The sequence below is a fragment of the Watersipora subatra genome, chromosome 1 (genome assembly GCF_963576615.1).
Source record: "Watersipora subatra chromosome 1, tzWatSuba1.1, whole genome shotgun sequence".
NCBI classification, from domain to species: Eukaryota; Metazoa; Bryozoa; class Gymnolaemata; order Cheilostomatida; family Watersiporidae; genus Watersipora; species Watersipora subatra.
Genome location: NC_088708.1, coordinates 48,706,693 through 48,724,482, shown reverse-complemented (window position 1 = coordinate 48,724,482; position 17,790 = coordinate 48,706,693). Strand labels below are relative to the sequence as shown.

The window sequence follows — 17,790 nt, the reverse complement described above, 5'->3', positions numbered from 1 at the left end:
CAAAACAAAAATCGCATGTTGTTTTGTATGTGCGTGGCGAAAATCCTTGAGTGCGTGACCCGGCTAGCCCGTGATGAATAGTTTTCCGACGTTGATTCCGTGTTGAATCAACGTCGGAATGTTGAATGTTTAAAACGTCTTAAAATTGTTGTAATACGTTGTCTGAGCTACAAAAAACTATTCATCGTTTGACCTAAACACAGAATACGTGTGTACATTCAATAAGTATCTATTAAAAAAGCGTGAGTGATATAGAATGTACCGTAAAACCTCGTAAAACTTCTAATTGAACTGCCTCGGAGTGTTGCTCTTAACGAATCCCAGGTAAAGTAAGGTAATCTGCATAAACTTCAAGAAAAAACGGCAAAATTGATCGTGGGTAAAACCCCAAAAGAAAAAAATGTCTTTTCTTTTGAGCATTTCAACAACGATCAAGTTTTGCCAATGTCAATCTGAAAAACGTCCTGGCAATAACATCACCTCAAACAACAAACCAATCTCAAGTGATAGAAAAATCTCTATACTTTTTCATGAAAACGTTTTAAACTTTACATTAGAAGCATTTAATTTGAAACAAGCCATTTGTGCTTTTGATTTATATTATAGTTTGTATATGTACATGTATCTACTAATAAATAAGTAAATATATGGACTTATGACAGTGCTCTGATAACTTGAACGCTCTGATAATTCGAACACTTTTGCTCGGTCCCTTGAAGTTCGAGTTATCCATGTTTGACTGTATGTTACTTTGTTAGTAACAGAGCTTTACACTGGTCATACTTAACTCATACTCAGTGACTTGACTTTAACTTGTTTTGACTAATATCATACTTGAATATTATATATAATACTTGAATATATATAATTGACTATTTTTGGCTAATTGACAATTTTTAATTGACTAGCTATAGCAGGTTTAGTGCACTTCGGCTCAATGTGATGTTAAAGGTGACAGCAATAACTTTTTATTGCATTAGCAGCAGATAACCTTCCAGATTGAGAGTTCAATAATGCTTTGGTGTCATTTTGACCAAATACCAGGTTTTATCCACATTTTAAGGTTGTGAAAATGGTCAGAAAAATTTGTGATTTTTGCAATGTATCAACCAGAAACAGCTGCGATGCTATGTTATTAATTGATATCGATAGTTCTTTTAACTAGGTTATCTAAAGATTATCTGTTCACATCCTTATTCATGAGAGCAAAAAAATGCGCTGATAGGTTTTAAAAAGATTAATCTCGGGAATGGCTCATTTGTACAAACATTTTTTTTAAATTTTTATTTGTGTTAAGAAAGAATTTGCAGTTAATGCACTCTGCACGCTGTACGCACAAGTCGATCGGTATAAGCCACTAGTCAGAAGTCAACACGAAACATAAATACGCTGCAAAGTTATTCAGCAGCTGTGGAATCTTGCATTATAATTATCTGCCATATTGTGTAACCATAACAACCTAGTGTGGTGACTAGATTGGTAAAATGTATAAGATGGGTGCCCAGCTGAAGTGCTTTTGTTTTCCGTTAAAGCATTGACTAATTGTTGGCATTGACATCGTAATTCGTGAGTTTTGTAGAAAAAATGACCACCTCATGTCACAACTTGAAGCTTACATCACACGTATCTTTGTCTCCAAAACTTGCTTTCTGTTCTTGTAATGCAAAAATCGCTGCTGTAAATGAAATATGAAGATTATATTGGTTTATAAATAGATATAATTCTAAAATGCTGTCAGTTAACCTTTAAGCAAGTAGTTGTTTGTATCTGACCGACTGAATACCCTCTCAACACTTACTTGTTACATAACTACCGTACTTTTCGGACTATTAGCCGCTACTTTTTTCTGACGATTTGAGCCATGCGACTTATATAAGGGTGCGGCTATTCTGTGGCTTTTACTTTGACCGCTAGGGCGCATTAACCATGATCTACGGTTAGTGCGCTTTTAGCGATGAAAGAAAATACGAAACAATGCCTAACGGTACAGTCGGTACTGTTCCGTTAGACACAAAATAAAAAAGCGTCGGTTAATACGGAACAGTGCCGTTAGGCACTGTTCGGTTTTAAACAGCAAAGTTGCTGCCGCGTTACAAAGCACCATCCTGAGTTCTGCGGCCTATACAAAGGTGCGGCTTATGTGTTGTTTTATTATCATTTTTTGGAAAATAAAGCAGATGCGGCTTATATTAGGGGTGTGGTTTATAGTCCGAAAAGTACGGTACATGTAAAATAAACATGTTTAACACTACTATGATTGTTACATGGAACGCCTTAGTACAGATTAAAAAAAAAAGAATTTTTTTTGGAACCACTCTAGAAATATTCCAGGCATTTGATACACGATAGATAAGGTAAACCACTACTGTGAGAAAAGAAACAGGCAAGCACTGTTGTTCTTTGATTGTATGGCGGTGTTTTGACATTCGCTTGCCATTTTTCTTTTGTAGTCTTGATAGAAAATCAAGATTTTTAGCAAACAAAAAAATAGTAACAACAATGACACCACAGCCCTGAAATAAAAAATGTGCAAGCCCGTATCTTGACCTGCAATGACTAGCTTTTAGGGTAAAAATAGCTCTTTATCATTCAAATATCTTGCTTAGAATTTAAGTGTGGCTTGCACTATGTAACAAACTTCTAACTAGTGCCACAACAAAGAATGCATGATACTTCCCTTATAAGAATATAATATAACTGGTCTATATAAGGGGAGAGGGTGTAAAAATTTAATGATAATTCACACTTCAGCACCCGTCTTGTACTGGTTTCTCCTATATCAATGCAGAGTTCTGTTCATAGTGCGAACCTTATAACATTTCTATTTTAAGTAGCAGCTAAGGCTAAATGCAATTTTTAAGGAACTCTCTAGAACAAACACTATAATATCTCTTTACATGATGGACTACATTTTAAAACAGGACATATTTTACCAAGTACATATAGTATAAAATTTCAAGGGTGAATTTGAGTAAAACTGACACCGACAATGTAAGCAAATCAGTGATATAACACAAGACAGAGACAGTTGCAGATTTGCACAAGATGTATTGTGTGTGAGGAGGAAGTTTAAATCGTAAATAATTACACTTACATAAATTTTATGGCAATATCAGCCTTGACAATATCATGCTGTCATACTTAACAGATAAGATAAATAGATTGATTGAAAGCAGAAATGAAGGAATCCTGACTGTACATTTAGTAAAACACCTCTACTGTAACAAGTTCGCTATACAAGGCTTAAAGGTTGACTTGCAACAAAATTCACATTACAGTTATTTGATATGAAAAGATTCACCATGTCTTACTCTGTTGTGTTGTAGGCGCAAAACATGTGGAAAGGTGATTACAAGCTCTTAAAAGCTAAAAAACGAACAGAAAATCGCAGCCACACGAGACCGCCGTAGTTTGGATTCTCTTTCCAAAATGGCTCAAATGTTATGTAGTTGTGAGAGATGGTTTCTGTTTACACTTTTATGCAACCCTATTCGTCGAAATATTTTCACAAATATACTTCACGCATTCAATAAAACCATGTCTATTGTTCTTACGTGTCTGTTTTATCGTCATCGTAATGCTATCACTTTTAGCAGTGATATCTTATAACTTACCATAAAAATTCATTTAATTTTTTAGCCTTACTTTGAAGGAGTACATATTATTGTCTGATAATCATGACGAGCCTGTTGGTCACTTGTGATAATCGAAAATTGCTGCAGAAATTATTTGCGAAGTATTGGGTCACAAGATCAGATTATGACTTGCCGATTAGACCAAACCGAAACAAAACTGTAAAGTAGCGAGCATCTATATTTGATACGGGGTCTTCGGTAAAACCCGAAGTGTTTGTCATAAACTAGTGCTACTATAAGTTTTATATTGAGCTTTTTATTGGCCTTTCAATTCACATGAGAACATCATGTGACAAGACAATAACCAAATTTCATGGCTACGTCATCAAAATAAAGAGATTACAATCTACGGCGGCTTTTCGTTTTTGAGCTTTTAAGACCTTTTAATCACATTTCCACATATTTGGCACCTTTAACACAACAGAGTAAGACATGGTGAATCTTTTGATACCAAATAACTGTAATGTGAATTTTATTGCAAGTCAATCTTTAACATTTCTCTTTCCAAATATAGGTATCACAGGCTAAAACTAGAGTTAACTGCAGCATCATAGAATTGGAGCATTAGTTTACTACGTTGTAGTACTGCAAAAACAGAAAACAACCAACACAATCATGTGCAGACGCCAAAACTCAAATCCTGTAACCAAATACATAAATTAAACTACATGTAGATGCCAGCTGTGAATCTCTATTATTGTAACTGACGATAAAACTAGCTAGTTCATCTAATTCAGGTTTTGTGAAATTGTTATGATTTATGCCATATTCTTCTGTTAGCTCTGTTTACATCTGGATATCTTGACAAATTTCACAAAATTTTGACCAGATGTACGCCACTGGCATTTCAACAAGTTAGTCTATATAGCATCACTATGTTTCCATGACAGTATGACACGCATTGACATCCTGCGGATTTGGAGTTGGATTTGGAGTTGTGTTACCGTGCGAATTAAGTGTTTCTATAGACATTTGTATGATACGGATTGACTCTTCGGCACCTTGTTGAAAGAAGGTAAGAAATTGTACGCGCTTATAAGTTAATAAACACGTGAAACTCGATTGAGAAAAGACAATGAAGTATTAAAATATTTAAAATTGAATAGCTCGCGTGGTATTTTAATGCGCATCATTTGCAAGTGCCGTTTCTATTTGTCGAAAACATGATGGATCCGATAAAATTTTGCGAACCGCAAAACTCGCTTCGCTTGCAGATTTAAGCCATTTCCACGATGCTGTTAACTTGCGGATGGACTCAAATTTGCGCATCATGCGAGTTATGGAAATATAGTGTATATGTTGGTGTTTCTATAACAAGTCACAAGAGAAAATAGCCAAAATAAACAGTTAAAATATACAAGCAGTTTATGGATGCCATTTACAAGGACTGAGGTTTCCAAGAAACAACAGCATATCATTGACTGTGTATTATTGTAATGAGACTGCCATTTTCGTATGACTTCCTTGTGTGTTTCACAGCTGACACTGAAAGATAACCATCCCATAAAAGTCTTAAATTCTAAAAAGCAATTTTAGAAACCACTTTTAATGATGCAGAAGTTATTTCCAAATCCTAAAATATGTTACTGTAGGCGATGATAGCGGTTGAACATCTAATATTGATTTGCATGTATAACGACCACCTTTTTGCATCTCTAATACTGCAAGACAAAGGACTTCCCAATACAGACCCACATCAGCTCTCATCTACTCAGGAATAAATTACCAGAAATAGCTTTCAGCTACCCAACAATGCTCTACCCAAATGACAAAGAACTGCCAGTGCCTCTTCCTATTTCAACACAAACCAGCAGCTGCTGTTAGTTACTAAGGAGAGCAGGATTCAATTAGATGCGTCAACTTAGGCCTCTACGGTTTGCTCCGGATAATTCCGTGACTGTGAGCAGCGAAAATTGACATCAATAGCGAGTGATAGCATAAAAGTGTGCTTCGATTTGAAAGGCCATGGCTGAATCGAAAATCTAGGTTGACTGAAACGAGTTCTTCAATACTAAATACTCGGTCATTAAAAATGCAGAAACTTACAAAACCTGTTCTCACATCTCAGCTAGTCTACTTGAACGCCATAAATTTTAGCAGGTGCTCATTTATCAAGAGTAAAAGGATATCACGCTGTGAAAGTGCTATAATTTTAAATAACAGATCATTAAACTTGACCTGATTCCATATTGAAAGGACAAACTCCATGTAGTCCTAGCATTAGACCAGGCCAGAGAGTGGAGGATTCAAGTTACTTACAGCAAGCAAATGCCTTCTTCATATTGTCATATCTCAACCATGCTGTATCAAGGCTTTAATGAAATTGCACTCGTGAAGGACTGATGTTATTATAAACTCATGATGCAAGGAGTTGCTTTTGTGCATAGCAGAGTTATCTTTCCCAAAACTGTTACAATTAGTCAATTATTTCAATACTAGTACACCGGTAGTCTTGTGTGCTGTGTGAGATCTTCATGTGTAATAACTATGTACACAATTATTCATAGATGTGGAAGAGATCGTCATGTGTGATAACTATGAGATCGTAATGTGTAATAACTATGTATACAACTATTCTTAGATGTGGAAGAGATCGTCATGTGTAATAACTATGAGGTCGTCATGTGTAATAACTATGTATACAATTATTTTTTAATGTGCAAAGGTGGTCGAGTGGTGCAGATGGTGGCGTCCTTGGCTGAGAATATGATTATTGGGGTTCAATTGCCATGCGGTACCATCCTTTTTCTAACGTTCTTAATGTAGCGACGGACAGACAGACGGCGGACACAGCTCGCATTAAAGTAAAGATTGAAGGTTTGCGAAATTATTTTACCTTAATTTGTTGACTAGCAGCTTAGTGACCTAATGTTATGTTAAACTGAACTCTTACATTTTAACCTTTCCTTTGCGGGTATAACGATCCTATAACTGCTTTGTTATACATTTATCACACGAAATGTTGGGTTTGCGATAAAAGGTATTGTGGAGGATGAGTATTCATTCATCAATAGAATAATTCCATATATATTAAAATTCTGTAAAGCGCATAATTGCGTCTGCTAGCTCAATAGTAACTCACTTTCGTCAGCTTACCCTGAGGAACACAAGTACATGGATTATGGCAGTCAAGATAAAAAGAAAGATATTATTTACAAATATTTAACCTTAAAGAAGAACTTACCCAAAATTTTAGTAGATTTGATTAAAATCTATCAGAATTTTTCTATCATTTACGATTATTTCTAATGTTTGAAACTTTGAGGTTATCTAAAGCCTGATTCCCATATCGATTGAGGGACTCTGGCGGTAACTTGTGCAGCAAAATGTTTGCGACGTTTGGCTCGGCGGCATCTGTTCACATATAAACTGCATCGCTAAACATAATTGCGTAATCAAATAAAATGTTCGCTTGCCATGCCGCTTCTATAACGGTGACCTTCACCCGTACAGTGCATTTCGGGAAAGTTTTGCCCGCAGCCTTTTGCGAAATTTGAACAGCGCTAAACTATTGCGTTGCCGCCGGCAGTTACCGGCGTGTAGGTTCCCATTTTACCGCTAATAGTATGCGGTGCTGTCGCCGGTGCTTTGCGACGTTTTTGGGAACCAGGCTTTACTGCCAGGATGTTTCAAGAGTAAAATCAACAAAACTTAATCAAAGGCTAGACTTAGTTCAAAGGCTCAGAAAACAATGTGAGAAATGACGTCACTAATTATAATCGTTGCGATAGTTGATACCGACTATTGTGTTCATGTTGCAGAGCTATGCGTCTCTATTTTGTCAGTTTCTTTACAGCTATAGATATCATAATCGCATCGTAATCTCACTTCTGAGCGTTTTACCGCGATCAAGTTTTATAGAATTTAAACTTAAAACATCCTGACAGTCATATCACCTCAAACATCAAAAACAATCGCAAATGATATAAAAATACCGATACTTTCTGATAAATTCTACTGAAATTTGGTGTAAGTTCATATTTAAGTAGTTTTATTTCAATTTATTATTATTTTGTAAGAAAACTCAACCATAAAACTAGAACATAGAACAAAGTAAGATGGAGTAATGAGATAGAGGAAGTTGAGACTTAGGACACTAGGACACTTATATTTCGCTAGTATTTAGTTTCGTGAGTAGCACACAGAGTAAAATTTTGCTGCAACTTAATTTCGCAGCTCTGATGAGTGCGAAAATATAGCGATGTGAAAATAAATGCAGTGGAACAAACATAATTAGATTCCGCAGGTCTAGTTCACTGGTAAGAAAAAAAATTTCAATTTGGGACTATTTTGTAATTGTAAACCGCAGGTAGAATGGTGTGGGTGAGATCGATGATGCAATTTGATCGCTTGCTGCCATTTATTTCTTGGACTATCAATGAACAAAGCTATTTAATTCCGCGTTTTCGCTCGTTCGTTACGATAGTTTAGTTTCGCTCATGAAACTTTCGCGAGAGAATGACTCCACGAAAACGCGAAAGGTAGATGAGGCGAAGGCATAAGTGTCCTAGGTAATGAGATAGAGGAAGTTGATACTTTTATAATAACATAATTGCACAATTTAAAAAAAAAATTTGAGACCATTCTTGATGTGGAGAGATTTTCACAAATGCCATATCATGAAGAATGAAAACTATATTATTTTTTTCACGTAGAATAGGATTTTGCCTTGTTGCACCATTTGGGTCATGATCCCAGAAACCATGGTTAAGTCGGGATTGTAAGATTTGGAGTTATCTACATTAGCAGAAAGAGAAAATTCTCACAGTTATTTTGCAAAAAAATTTTTGATTCTAGCTTAATTACAGCAGAATTTTTGGTCAATAAACTGAATGCGCGTTTACCATTTGTGCGAAAACATAGTTCCGAGAAAACTGGTGTTAAAGTTTGAGAAACGAAAACCAATGCCCAATTTTGTTTACATTTCAAAACGTCATAGCAACCAATATCAAGAGGTTGTGATATTCATCTAGATTTTTGTGTTTCTATTCAAAGAATTATGCTGAATTCAAAAATATAAACAGATTTTAGCTGGTTGTCCCAGAAATAGCTGTATATTTATAAGAAAATGTATTACTTACTTTTGTAGATATTTAAAACGGCTTGGCCGTACCGCGATATCGGGCACAGCCAAATCATGAGCAAAATCTTTAAAAAAGTAACAACAGTAACATATTGCACACTATCGGTCACTATATACTTCGATCTTGGAAATTCGAATAATTATTCTTATAAGTAAATCTGATAAAAATCCTATAAAATCGAATAATTATTCTTATGATTAAATAATGTAATAATCTTTTAAGAATTGTTAGGAAATTATCATCGTAATTCCCTTTACTTTTACTGCTTTTGACATCAGTTGGAACACCAAAGTACTGATTATAAGGGTCCAAAATGTCAGAGTTATCTTTAAAATCGGCAAAAAAGAAACGATTATATTTATCGGACGCCATTTTTCAGTACTTCCTGTTTAGCTTAGCAACGGTTTTAAGAGGGTTTTCCGAGGGTTGAAGACTTCTATTGGTTAAACTGACTTCAGATTCAGAAAGATCACTCTTTGATTGGTCCAGATGCACGTGTTACAAAAATCGTTACCAATATTATAAATTCAGTTGGTGCAACTTCAAAGTCGAATAACTCAACTTCGTGATTTGCGACTTAACCATGGTTTCTGTGACCACGACACATTTGTTTGTTGGCAACACCAACATTACCATGCCCATACTTTGCCATCCACCAACTTCGGTGAAAATTTATCGTGTTTGTAATTAGTTTGTGTTTGCGTGATTGATATAATTTTGTAATGAAAAATCAAGAAACTCATCACAGAGTAGTTCATGGAACTTAGCAAAATTCTATCCTTTTTAGAATACATATGCAGCACTTCACATTTTACCGTCATACTCAAACAAAAAGTTGAACATTTTAATCAGTTTAAAGGTTGACTTGCAACAAAATTCACATTTTGAATCACCTCTTTAAAACAGCGAATCAAAACTTAACATCATTTTATTCTCACAAAATGGTAAAAATCTTGTTCAATCTAGGAGTAGCATATGCTAATTCGTGCATAGCGCAGAGCGCAGTTGAAAGTCGGAATGAAAAATTTGAATAACGTAGTAAAAACCTGTTCATTTAACTACAGCCAAAATGACATTTCCATTGATGAATATGTAGGCAACAACCGGACATAAACTCACCATCAGGTTCAGCACAAAACTTCAACTTTTTAAACAATTTGAGAGTTCATGGTTGTTCAGTGTGTCACAAATGGTGGAAGTAGAAATATTGTTTTCATATAGATATCATTCTAGTGTAATAAACCATAACATACAGGGTTCATATGTGTGATAGTTTTATTACTAACTAGTTGACTTGCAGTTCAGTGCCCCATGAGAGATCGTCATGAGTATTAACTAACTGTACAATTTTACTAAAATGTGAGAAGTGGTTGATTGGCAGAAGTGATAGAGGGGGGGGGGGTCTAATGAGTCAAAAGTCACAAGTTCAAATCCCAATAAAAGTAATCTTTATTTCCTAACCTCTAAGCATAGCTTCGGATGAATGGACACGAATCTCAACTCAATGACAACTCCAGTTAATCATGTAGCCCCACATGTAAACTTCGGCTAATTTTGTGAATCGTCTAAGACCTGATATTTTGGTTCGCCATGTAGCAACAGTAAATGTGTACAGTGAGTGCGAGACAGAGAGCGCAGTCACTATCTTCCCAGAGAACAATCTGGATTATGCTTTTGGTCCAAATGGCAGAACCATCAAGAATTATCGAAACAGCTCAGGTCTTAAAAGATTCCGTAAGCCGGATAAAGGTGACATTCTGTCTAAGAAGCCGGAGAGGCTCTGCTGATAAGCTCTGGTTTTATACATTGGCAAAGAAATATTAGCATAGAAAGGATGTATAGCCACTGGCTGAATAACAAATCGCTGTGGTTACAAGCTGTCTTCTTTCAAAAATGCTTTTGCTCCTATACCATTGTTACATGGTTCACTGAAAGGCTGGGGAGGAGGGTGGGTTGGGATACACCCTACTTTGTCAGCTGAGAAGAAAATATTTTTCGACTACTGCTGGAGTGGGTCAACCATCTGATAACGCCAGAATTGGTGTTCTACGAGAAAAAATAAAATGGGTGCTCTCCATTGCTCCTTATGTTATAAGGCCCATTTAGAGATAACCATGGGTCATTCTCCTTTGTAATTACAGTCAAAAGACAACAAATCTAGCAAATAGCTAAACTTGAGATAGTTTATATCAGCTGAAAACAATTTAAAGAGTGTCTGATTGTGTCTAACATTTATAATAAGAATAAGAACACGTCTAACATTTACAATAAGAATAAGAACATGTCTAACATTTATAGTAAGAATAAGAAAACCTCTAACATTTATAATAAGAATAAGAAGAAGTCTAACATTTATAATAAGAATAAGAACATGTCTAACATTTATAATAAGAATAAGAACATGTCTAACATTTATAATAAGAATAAGAACACGTCTAACATTTATAATAAGAATAAGAACATGTCTAACATTTATAATATGAATAAGAAGAAGTCTAACATTTATAATAAGAATAAGAACATGTCTAACATTTATAATAAGAATAAGAACACATCTAACATTTATAATAAGAATAACAACACGTCTAACATTTATAATAAGAATAAGAACACGTCTAACATTTATAATAAGAATAAGAACATGTCTAACATTTATAATATGAATAAGAAGAAGTCTAACATTTATAATAAGAATAAGAACATGTCTAACATTTATAATAAGAATAAGAACACATCTAACATTTATAATAAGAATAACAACACGCCTAACATTTATAATAAGAATAAGAACGCGTCTAACATTTATAATAAGAATAAGAACACGTCTAACATTTATAATAAGAATAAGAACACGTCTAACATTTATAATATGAATAAGAACATGTCTAACATTTATAATAAGAATAAGAACAAGTCTAACATTTATAATAAGAATAAGAACACGTCTAACATTTATAATAAGAATAAGAACAAGTCTAACATTTATAATAAGAATAAGAACACGTCTAACATTTATAATATGAATAAGAACAAATCTAACATTTATAATAAGAATAAGAACATGTCTAACATTTATAATAAGAATAAGAACATGTCTGACATTTATAATAAAAATACGAAGAAGTCTAACATTTATAATAAGAACAAGAACACGTCTAACATTTATAATAAAAATAAGAACATGTCTAACATTTATACGAGGCCACTGATTTTGCGCTGCCAGATGTGCCACATAGTCTGATGTCAACTCTCCCAGAGCCTGTGTCAAGGGTTCGCTCCAAAATAACAGATTGCAGTTTTGCAGGTGAAAAAGATTAAAGTTTAGTACTTTTAGATTAAATTATAAATGGGTACCATCTAAATCACATGGATAATGATTTATGACATATCAAAATGGTCTCAGCCTTGCACACTGCCTTTCACTTGAAAATATACACTTAGCGTCAATATAAAAACAGGTTTTGATAGGCTACGTGGAGACACAACCTTTGTACTCTGATCATGTAATAAAACTCTGACAATAGTTGATGCAAGTTGTTTCGCTTCAGGATTGGTCAATACAATTCAATATGGAACCAAAAGTAATAGTAAAAATTAAAGGGAAGCTTGTTTGCACAACATATAATGTGGATCCTTATGCATCTTGGAAATCTTGGTAACAGTGAAGTCAGATGGTGTGGATTCAGAGACATTTTAATAGGATGCAAAAACAGTAAAGGCCTGGACACACCTACAGGCCCGAACTCACGAGCTTGAAATTCAAAATTTTGTGTGACAAAAAAGTTGATCATTACAGCTTTTTGTGTTTTGATCTGGCAAACAGGGTGGAGCCTGACTAAAATGTAAACCTACTTTTTGTGCAATAACATACGACCACGAACGGAAAAGAGCTCGGTATGTTAATCTCACATGAAAACGCTCGGCAAATGTTAATAGCTGCGACATTGTAAGAATTTCGATCCAATTCCATGTATGTATTTCTGCATCTAAACTCAAAAAAGACAACAACCCAAAAGTTGACAAGCGTTTACACCTCATGTGTTACACGCTTCACCATATCACAGATACACAAGAGTTACTTCCTTTAAAGTAGCCACACCTGATTCCTTGCATCAAGAGTCTCGTGTCTACAGAGCATAAGAACTTGTGCCCATCAAACCGACCAGTACCATGTTCAATATGATCTTATGGCTCAGCAGATCAGTAGATGACATTTTAGACTTAATCACTGCTCGCTAGTTTTTACAAATTTTTAGACCACCAGCAGTTGTATTGATGCCATCATGATATATTATATTGCATTTTAATAGAGAAATACCCAAAATCTTCAAATGAATAATCGCCCTACAGCAAAACTGTTATTTAAAGGTTGACTTGCAACAACATTCACATTACAGTTATTTGGTATCAAAAGGTTCACCATGTCTTACTCTGTTGTGTTGTAAGTGCCAAATATGTGGAAATGTGATTACAAGCTCTTAAAAGCTCAAAAATGAAAAGACGTAGATTGCAATCAGTTTATTTCTCTGACGTTGTCATTAAATTTGGCTGTTGTTTTGTCACGTGATGTTTTACGTGAATTGAAAAGCCAATAAAAGGCTTAATATAAAACTTCTCGTAGCACTAGTTTATGACAAACACTTCGGGTTTTACCGTAGACCCCGTATCAAATATAGATGCTCGTTACTTTACAGTTTTGTTTCGGCTTGATCAAATCGTCAAGTCATCAAGTGGTAATCTGATCATGTGACCCAATACTTGGCAAATAATTTTTGCAGCACTTTTCGATTATCACAGGTGACCAACAGGCTCGTCTTGATTATCAGACAATGATATGTACTCTTTCGAGGTAAGGTTAAAAAATTAAATGAATTTTTACGGTAAGTTATAAGATATCAGTGCTAAAAGTGACAGCATTACAATGACGATAAAACAGACATGTAAGAACAATAGACATGGTTTTATTGAGTGCGTGAAGTATATTTGTGAAAATATTTTGACGAATGAGGTTGCATGAAAGTGTAAACAGAAACCATCTTGTAACAACTACGTCACATTTGAGCCGTTTTGGAAAGAGAATCCAACTACGACGGTCTCGTGTGGCTGCGATCAACTGTTCGTTTTTTAGCTTTTAAGAGCTTGTAATCACATTCCCACACATTTTGCACCTACAACACAACAGAGTAAGACATGGTGAATCTTTTCATATCAAATAACTGCAATGTGAAGTTTGTTGCAAGCCAACCTTTAAGTTTGCCTTGAATATGAATTTCTAAACAGCTTAATGTCAACATGTGGTTTCTCGAAGCACCAGAGTACTGTAAGTGTAAGTTAAAAATATACCTATAGTTTACAAAAAAAATATTAAAACACAAAATAATCAAGCTAGGTTAATTTAAAATTCATGTGGTTCAAGTTGGATACGTTATGGGGCACATTCCTACCTCCTTTACCAACAGTACATTCCTACCTCCTTTACCAACAGTACATTCCTACCTCCTTTACCAACAGTACATTCCTACCTCCTTTACCAACAGTACATTCCTACCTCCTTTACAACAGTACATTCCTACCTCCTTTACCAACAGTACATTCCTACCTCCTTTACCAACAGTACATTCCTACCTCCTTTACCAACAGTACATTCCTACCTCCTTTACCAACAGTACAGTATGCCCTATCCCTCTCCTGTGTCTGCAATGCTACAACTTTCCTTTGCTAAGATCAAGTGACACAAAACATTTGCATTTACTATCATGTACTCAACTTATATTTTCCAAAATATATTTGTAGATATATATTTCTTATATATATTTGTAGATCTAGAACATTTGTTACATATAGTTGTAAATAATATTTCTTACATATATTTGTGGATCTAGATTATTTGTTACATATAATTGTAAATAATATTTCTTATATATATTTGTAAATCTAGAATATTTGTTCCATATAATTGTAAATAATATTTCTTATATATATTTGTAAATCTAGAATATTTGTTCCATATAATTGTAAATAATATTTCTTACATATATTTGTAGATATAAAATACTTGTTACATATAATTGTAAATAATATTTCTTACATATATTTGTAGATATAAAATACTTGTTACATATAATTGTAAATAATATTTCTTACATATATTTGTAGATATAAAATATTTGTTACATATAATTGTAAATAATATTTCTTACATATATTTGTGGATCTAGAATTTTTGTTACATATAATTGTAAATAATATTTCTTATATATATTTGTAAATCTAGAATATTTGTTCCATATAATTGTAAATAATATTTCTTACATATATTTGTAGATATAAAATATTTGTTACATATAATTGTAAATAATATTTCTTACATATATTTGTGGATCTAGAATTTTTGTTACATATAATTGTAAATAATATTTCTTACATATATTTGTAGATATAAAATATTTGTTACATATAATTGTAAACAATATTTCTTACATATATTTGTGGATCTAGAATATTTGTTACATATAATGGTAATTAATATTTCTTATATATATTTGTAGATCTAGAATATTTGTTACATATAATTGTAAATAATATTTCTTACATATATTTGTAGATCTAGAATATTTGTTACATATAATTGTAAATAATATTTCTTACATATATTTGTAGATCTATAATATTTGTTACATATAATTGTAAATAATATTTCTTACATGTATTTGTAGATCTATAATAATTTTTTTACATATAATTGTAAATAATACAAGCACATTTGTTTTGCAGTATGTTTAGCAATCAACAGTGCTTATTCAAGACTCAACGTGAGTTTTTGAGCTGTAGTACGAATTAACCACAACTACAGCGTATTGTTATGGAATATTTGATCCAACTTACAAGTTTTAATACATGAAGCAGGTCTCATAGTTATGAATACGGTGCATAGAACCTCGGCAGCTGCAAACTATACAGATACCGTTTATAGTGTTCTTGTATGTTGTTTGTTGATACAATAGAGTATTGGTGTGATTATATATATCGTGTGATTATATACATATCGTATATATATCGTGTCTCATATTCCCAAAGGATGCTACCTTCCAGACAATAAATCGGACCACGGCATCGATAAAAACCAAACAAAAGATCTTGCAGGTGTCGCTTACACAAAGTGTAACTTGACTCTAGCGTTGATTCAATATGGAATAGCTTTTATGTATGTTAGATCACAAGAAAAAGGCAACATTCTTTTGAATGCTGCCGTGAGTAAAAAAATCAAAAAGATCAATCAGAAGCATTAACTCTTTCACTACTGAACTTATCTTTAGCTCTGACCGAATTTTTTTCTTATTCACACAAATGTTGACATAAGGTTACTAATTTTTGATAACTTGAGAAAAGAATAAAGATATCCACTTAATTTAAAAACCAGGTTTTTGAGAAGATATTCTATTAGGAGATAGATAAAAATCTGAAATTAACTTCATCTAAAAACGGTTAAAACTACTACGACAACTACTACTTCAAGCAGCGCCCCTATTGCTAACATTTCTACTGGTACTGCTGTTACTATTACTACACTGGGCTATTTCATAGCAAGATTCATTGCTAGAGAAGTCAAAATCACTAGAGTTACTGGAGTCCCAATGGTTGAGAATTTTAGAAGCTTCTACAGCTGGAAGCGATCGCAGTATTCTTTTTCCGTCCACGTTTTTTTCTATGGTGAACTTTCTGTTTGAAAATCAGTGTAAAATTGAAGCTGCTCGTTAGAGGCCTGTTGATTGGTCTATATCATTAGCAACAAGCATGTTTTCGTCGACACCAGATTTTATTGGTCTATCTGAAGTGAAAGCTGAGTAATTATAAATAAACTAACGCACTTTTAAAAGCCGATGTATCGGCTTCCGGACAAAAAGAGAAGATAACACGAGCCGATACATCGGCTTGCGGTAGTGAATGAGTTATAGGTAACAGTGCATCTTAGGTCGGTACAACACGCATACAACACATGCGCAACGCACATACAAGGCACTTGCAACGCACAAATATTGTGGATACAATCAATGCGCATACACTATCATTACAACGCACATACAACGGTCAATAGAAAATAAATAGAATACTTCGTGTAATGTTTTAGACCTGTTTTATTAACAGACTATAAATATAAATAAAATATTGAATAATAATATGATATTATTACTAATATTATTACATATTATTAATAATATTAATGTGTTAATACCGTTACCGAGTTAAAGATGAGCTTACAAAAAAATTTAGTAGATTTTATCAAGCGGTATCGGTATTTTTCTATCATTTGCCATTTTTTTTATATGTTTGAGATGATCTGACTGCCAGGATGTTTCAAGATTAAAATCAACAAAACCTGATCGCGGATAAAATGCTCCAGCGTGAGATTGAATAAGGAGGAGTCTGACTGAAGGAAATTAAATTAACAATAGCTGGGGACGAGTGTGCCTAAAGAGCAGGAAAAAATATGGAATTCTGGGTCTTAAGAAACAATCCTGTCATATACTTCAAGTAAAAAGGTTTATGCAAAAAGCGTTCTCGAACGCTTCGGTTCTCGACCAACTCGGTTTTCGATTAAAGATTTTAAGATTTGTTCGTCTCGGATCTCGAACATAAATTGGTTCTCGACCAAACAGGAGCATGTGCATTGGAATTGGATCAGCTCCAGAAACAACATGGAAACATTCGTTAACAAACAGAGAAGCAATTTACACTTCATAAATTCTTTACAAAAAGGGAGGAACCATCAGGGACGACGTCTTCTCTACTGAAGAGATTTGCTGGGAAGATAACCCCTCCAGTAGAGTTACCCTAAATTATTTTGGAGGAGGTTTTTCCTTCAAAGATGTGAAGTAAATGTGCCATTGCTGTTCATATTTTCCTTTTCCTACAATTTTTGATGTAATTGATCTGTTGCATTTTTTGCTGTTTCATTATCAATTTCTGCAATTTTTGCTATTGTATCTTAACCTTTGATGTTTTCGATGTTTTAAGAGCAAAGCATATGTAATGTTTACTTTTTTTTCTTTTACCATCATCGTAATTAGAAA

The 17,790-nt window shown here is 33.8% G+C and overlaps 1 protein-coding gene across 2 annotated transcripts in view; it reads right to left on the bottom strand.

The window, feature by feature from the left end:
- The window catches only part of LOC137386060 (COMM domain-containing protein 10-like), a 76,134-nt gene that overhangs the window by 26,325 nt on the left and 32,019 nt on the right, over nt 1-17,790 (bottom strand). The window lies entirely within an intron of this gene.